Source organism: Pteropus vampyrus, unplaced genomic scaffold (assembly GCF_000151845.1).
Source record: "Pteropus vampyrus isolate Shadow unplaced genomic scaffold, Pvam_2.0 Scaffold548, whole genome shotgun sequence".
In the NCBI taxonomy this organism is placed as follows: domain Eukaryota; kingdom Metazoa; phylum Chordata; class Mammalia; order Chiroptera; family Pteropodidae; genus Pteropus; species Pteropus vampyrus.
This window is the reverse complement of record NW_011889329.1, coordinates 291,512-297,513: the sequence shown is the minus strand read 5'-3', so window position 1 is coordinate 297,513 and position 6,002 is coordinate 291,512. Positions and strand designations below refer to the sequence as shown.

Genomic DNA, 6,002 nt, shown 5'->3' with positions numbered 1-6,002 from the left:
AGAAAGAAAGAAAGAAAGAAAGAAAGAAAGAAAGAAAGAAAGAAAGAAAGAAAGAAAGAAAGAAAGAAAGAAAGAAAGAAAGAAAGAAAGAAACATCTGCAAAATACTGCCTTGGGCTAGACAGGGACAGCCTGCTGCTTTTCCTCATGGGCTCATGGTGGGCCAGCTCCTGACTGATCAGAATGGTTCCCTGAAACAAATTCATTTGAAATATATTTTCCATTCCCCCCCTCCCCCCCGCCAAGGAAATTCTTGGGTTTAGTCATCCTTACTACATGGGCTGAGTCAGCAAGCTCTGATTTAACCACAGCTGCTTTCAAATGGTAAGCTAAGAAGACCAGTCAGTTGAGTGAGGAGGCTTGGCTGAAATGCTTTGACAGCCAGAGCTCCGAAATCAGACGGATAAACTGTAGGAATTGCAAGTTGGGTACTGCTCAATAACTTCGAAACCTCCTGGGTGGGCCTCAATTACTTTTTAGTATGTTGGTACTATAGAGCAGTCCAGAACTAGAAAAGACAACAGTTTGAGTGCCTTAAGAGACCAGTATGGTACAATGGCATGATCTGTTGGGCTATAATTTAAATCCTGTCTGCCAGTAATCACCTCCATGACCATAGCGCAATTGTTCCCTTTCTCTGAGTCTTAGCATTCTCATCCTTAAAATTGAGGTCTGGATAAGATGACCTCTAAGGACTCTTCCTACTCTGATGATCTATGAGACAATCTAGGACAGATGGCCAGCCATTCTTTTCCCAATTTACCAGGGAAAGACACTATATAACCTGTTTTGGGAATCTGGCCCAGAATTTTATCCATCTGTGGTAAAATGTCTTCCCTGGGTCTAGCCATAATTTGTTTTCTCTTGTTTGGGCCTCTGTAGACATAGAAAATCCCCAGAGAATCTTCTTTTCTAAATCTCCTTTGTCTACTCCAAGAGCCTTCAGGTCTGAGTTCTGTTAAGCCCTCTGCAAGTAGGGGAGACAATTGTTTAAATTAAAATGACCACATTTTCCTTGTTATCAGATAGTTTTCCACTGTTTTGGTTGTTATCAATGACATGTGAACCTAGAGAGACTAAGGCTGGGATAAACTATCTCCTGGACAGTTACTTATTCCAGATCAGACACCTCACAAAAGTTATCTTAGACCACAAAGAGTACTGGACACATGGGACAGGACAGCCTGTGTAACATGACCCTTTCATTCAATCTTCACAACAATAAATTATTCATGTTTTACAGATTAGGAAACTGAGGTACATAGAGGTTAATTAACTTGCTCAAGGTTAAACAGTTAGTAAATAGGAGAGCTGATATTGTAACCCAGGACTGCTAATTTAGAAATCTGCTCTTAGTGAGGCCAACTTCATGGGAGAACTGAGATGGTACTGATGATTCTGGCTCCTGTAAGGACTGCGTGCCCCACCTGCCTCACATGTCTGTATCACCTTGTCAGGTATAGGTGTCTGCGCTGGTGTCCATGGCATACCATACCCTTTCTACAGAGAAAAAAAGCTTCCTTATGCAGAGCTGTCAAGTGTTAACTTTATGACACTGGAAATGGGTCGTATTTTCCTCTTGAAAGGGTATCATAAGGAAAGAACATGTAAAATGGGTTTCTCCAAACTAAAAAAAAAGTGTTGGAAAATGGCCACATTCCTTTGTGCTGGCGAATCCATTAGATCTGTCAACTGTCAGAATTTGGGGAGAACTTACAGCTTGTCTAGTCATGTTATAGATAAAGAAACTGAAGCTAAGAAAGTAGAATTAGATACATGTGGACTGAGGGTTAGAGGGTTCTTAAAGAGTTGGTAATGGGACAGAAATTACAGAGTTGGCCTAATTTATAATTCCCCTTTGAGCTAAACCTACAAGAGGATCAGAAGGAGGAATTCACACACGCCAGAGCCACTTTTTCCAGTTGGCTGTCCCAGACCCTTGCATAACAGGAGTAACATAAGTGTGGGCTTCAAATGAAGTGAGATACACAGCAACTGCCACATTCAGATGACCAAGGTCCATGGTTAAATGGTAATGTCCCTATAACCTTTCTTAATACCAGACCTGCTTACAAAATGGATCTCACACTAACAATCACAAATGACTGGATAATACCACTTCTCTTGAAAAGAAACAGATCAAAAGCTTTGGACCGATGACTGTGATCCAAAGAGACTTCTAAAAGCATACTATAATGAGAGCTGAATGGAACCATCTTACTTTTCAATTTAGAATATGCAGACATTATCAAAATATTTTCAAGCTAAAAGGATTGTAAAGTATTATTTTAAAATAAATTTTATGGTAGTATAATTTTTCACTGATCCTAACACAAGACACAATATGGAAAAAACATAAAGAAGGACCTAAAGCTTTGTATGTGGTTAAAGCCGCCCAGGAATTGGCCCTAGAGAATAGTATCTTAATGGCTGTTTTCAAAGAAATAGTAGATTCTCTTCCATTCCCCAGTTTCAGCCCACAATGTATTTTCCAGTCTCTTCCTCCTAAACTAAAAACAACAACAACAAAAACAAAAACATCAGAGTTTAAAAATAAAAGGTACAGAATTAGAGATCTTGCCTGATTTGCCTGCTACTGAGCAGACATATACAGTTAAACCTTATTAAATGCCATGTCTCCTAGGAGCAAATATAGCTAGACTTGAACATATTAGTAAAAAACCCATATTGTATTTTAGGTTCTATGGTCTATTACTGCCTACTAACTTTCCGGACATGGTAAAGTCGACCACACACCATCTTATAAATAACCAAATGAACTCCCCTTCATTTTATAGGGTGGCTAAAGCCTGATTATCTTTCACAATCAGCCAATCTCTTAATTCATCCCAGTTGCAGCTGGGCTCCAGGAACGTGGAGAAAGTTTAGTTTAGGAGGATGGGAGAGGGACCGGGGCAGGTATGTATATGTACGTGGCACACACAATCACTACTAAAGATTTTTTTATAGGTAGTCACTACTTTTAAGCTAGAAAAAAAACCCTGCCTTTATCGTGTTAGAGGATGACATTTCATTGCAAAAATAAATGATTTGGTCATTACCATTTCATGGTTGTTGGCAACCAACCCCCTCTGCTTTCTAACAATTTCCATTTTAGGCACTGACAGGCCCTTCAAAGTGATTCAGCCAAATATCCACCCAAAGTTGCGTATTTGGCAGTTTCATACTGAGAAATCTGGGGCGTCTGGGCAAAAATGTCAGAAAGGGCTCTCTCCTTCTTTGTCAATTGCGAAACAAACAGCTCACCATAAACAGTCACTAGGGGCTCCCTGGGCAGTCATGCCGAAGGAAAGGGAAGGAACGGAAGTTGTTGGCAGGTGCTGCTTCCTTGGCTCCAGTTCTTGCTCTCACTCTCCGTTGCTGCTTGCACTTTTTCTGAAGGCCAGATCTGCCTCAATCGTTAACCCTAACCAAGGTGAGGCACAGCAATTCAGCAAACAGGCATTCTCCACTAATGGAAAGCAATGAATAGAGATAAAATTCACTGGGACATGATTCTCTGAGGCTGTAGAATCTAGGAATACTTTGGAAGCTCACCTTATTGAACTGGCTGAACCTATAAGCAGGCTGTCAACATGTATCTTCATTGGGCGACTTGTCTAGGTTGGTCTCTGGAACCCACCTGGGTCTCTAGGCCCCAAAGCAACCATAAGGCCTAGAGCACTTTGTTCAGTGGGAAGCAAAAGGTAGAGAAACTTCCAGGTTGCCTCTTGCCAGACCAGCTACTCTAAAAGTCTGATAACCCAAAGTCGTTTCACACACGTTTCCCTCAGCCTTAAAGGCTCTCCCTTTGGTTCTTTAAGCAAATGACCCCTCTTCTCTTCATTCAGAATTTATTCTAAATGTCAGGCTACCTGGGCAAGGCCATCCTGACTCCTCATCCCAGGTTCCACCTGTATTTTCTCTTTCACAGAACTTATTATTCTTTTGCTCCAAGCAGTCATTATTATTTGTAAGTATATATTTATTTGCGTGTTTGCTTATTACTCATTTCTCCTGTGATACAATAAACTCCATGAAGGCAGAACCGCTTTTGTTCAACACTGTGCTCCCAATGCCTACTGGAGTGCCGGGCACATACTAAATGTTCAATAAATATTTGTTGAGTGAATGAATAAAATAGTGGTTCTGCTTACTATTCCATTCTGTGAAAAATTTAAAAGTAAGCTTATGGGGGAGAACAGAACCTACACAAATAAACAAGTTTAACCATTGGGAATTTTCACTATCTTAAAAAAATTCTTTAAATAAGTAAGCAATACTTCCTCTGTATGCTGGTTAGTAGCTATGAATAAGAGCTGAAGCAGAAACCAAAATTCTATAAAATCAACAACTAAAGCATTATAAATGAATCATATTTCTTCTACCTCAGCTGATATTTGTAAAATAAAAGAGTCCATTCACAGAAAAACCTCTATATCCCATCATTGCCTACTGGCAAAACTCTTTCAAGATCTGTCTTCTAATAACAGTAAATTGAGCTTATTTTACATCTGTTAAAAAAGATAAAAATAGGCTTATTGTCTCCATGCATAGGTCTCTCCCTAAAAGCTTTTAGTAGCGTTAACTGTTGCAACTTGTCTATCTGGGGAAGAGAGCTAGCTTTCAGCCATCTCCTTTCCCTGTCCGCTTCCTACTTCTTATTTGGTTCATGATGCCCGGGATCTGGGCACCAGGGCCCAACAGAATTGGCTGACTACCACACCCATGTATAAAATCTCACTCGGGGAGACATCATTATACTTAATAATAATATTTGAGTCTACCTTCTCTTCCCTTTGGGAGCTATTTTAAAGTAGTTATTTAGATTCTCTGTCTGAAAACAATAGCCGACCAGCTCAAAGCTACAAATAAAATCAAGTTGCTATTATGTCTGAAAATTGCTCTTCATTCAGTTTGCCAGTCTTTCTTCTAGGAGTCTCTCAAAAGGCTGTCTGCTCTATTAAATGATGGCCACAGCCATTCAGCTGCTGAATACTCCAGCTTAGTTCTTCTTTATTTAAAATTAAGGAGTGAAGAGAGATGAGTTACTAGATCTCCAACATTTGAAAATGGTTCTCAAAGGGTTACCTTGCTTTCCGTTCCCTTTCTTCTTGTCACTAACTGTGACAACATTGGTATTTGGTTTAAAAAGGTATGGAAGAGTCTATGGCCAAGCTACCCTGAACAAGCCTGATCCTGTCTGATCTCAGAAGCTAAGCAGGGTCAGGCCTGGTTAGTATTTGGATGGGAGACCACCTAGGAAGGCCAGGTGCTGTAGGCATAAAAAAAATAAGGGATTATAAGCTGACAAGGTACTTGCAATCTGTGAGGTCAACCAAGGGTTGCCTCGCCAATAAAATAAAATAAATAAAAAAAGGCATGGAAGGTCTGCTTTATGATTACACTTTTGGATGGTGACTAACCCATTTATTTCTGTTATGATATATCAGTCCTTAACATCACTGAGAAAGGTTTTCCCTCATCTTTATTTTAAAATATTAATCATCTCAACTATGAAAACCTATCAAAAAAAGTCTATCAAAATTTTAAATGATTTTTCAGCCTGTGAGATATATATATATATATATATATATATATATATATATATATATATGTGTGTGTGTGTATATATATATATATATATATATACACACACATATATCTTGAGTGAGCTAAGTGTTCCTAATATATATATATATATTTATATATACATAAATATATATATTTATATATACATATAGAGATATATAGCTATAGCTATCACTGAAATAGTGTTTATAATAGTGGTGCTCCCGTAGAATTGAACCCTAGGCAGCCATAAGAAGGATAAGATGGATCTACATGTATTGTCACAAAAATATCTCTATGATGTCCTAAATGAAAAAAGCAAAGTCCCCACAGTAGGATCCCATATGTCTGTAGAGTCTGTTAGTTCCTCCTTCCAGTGATTTCACAAAATTCTTGCTTTTCGTCCCCTATCATTGGTTCAGCCTCCTAACT

At 38.9% G+C, this 6,002-nt stretch overlaps 1 protein-coding gene and 1 pseudogene across 1 annotated transcript in view; one reads left to right on the top strand and one right to left on the bottom strand.

The window, feature by feature from the left end:
• The window catches only part of PLAC1 (placenta specific 1), a 182,299-nt gene that overhangs the window by 44,256 nt on the left and 132,041 nt on the right, over positions 1-6,002 (bottom strand). The gene's annotated exons all lie outside the window — the stretch shown is intronic.
• LOC111733304 lies at positions 5,165-5,283 on the top strand (annotated as a pseudogene).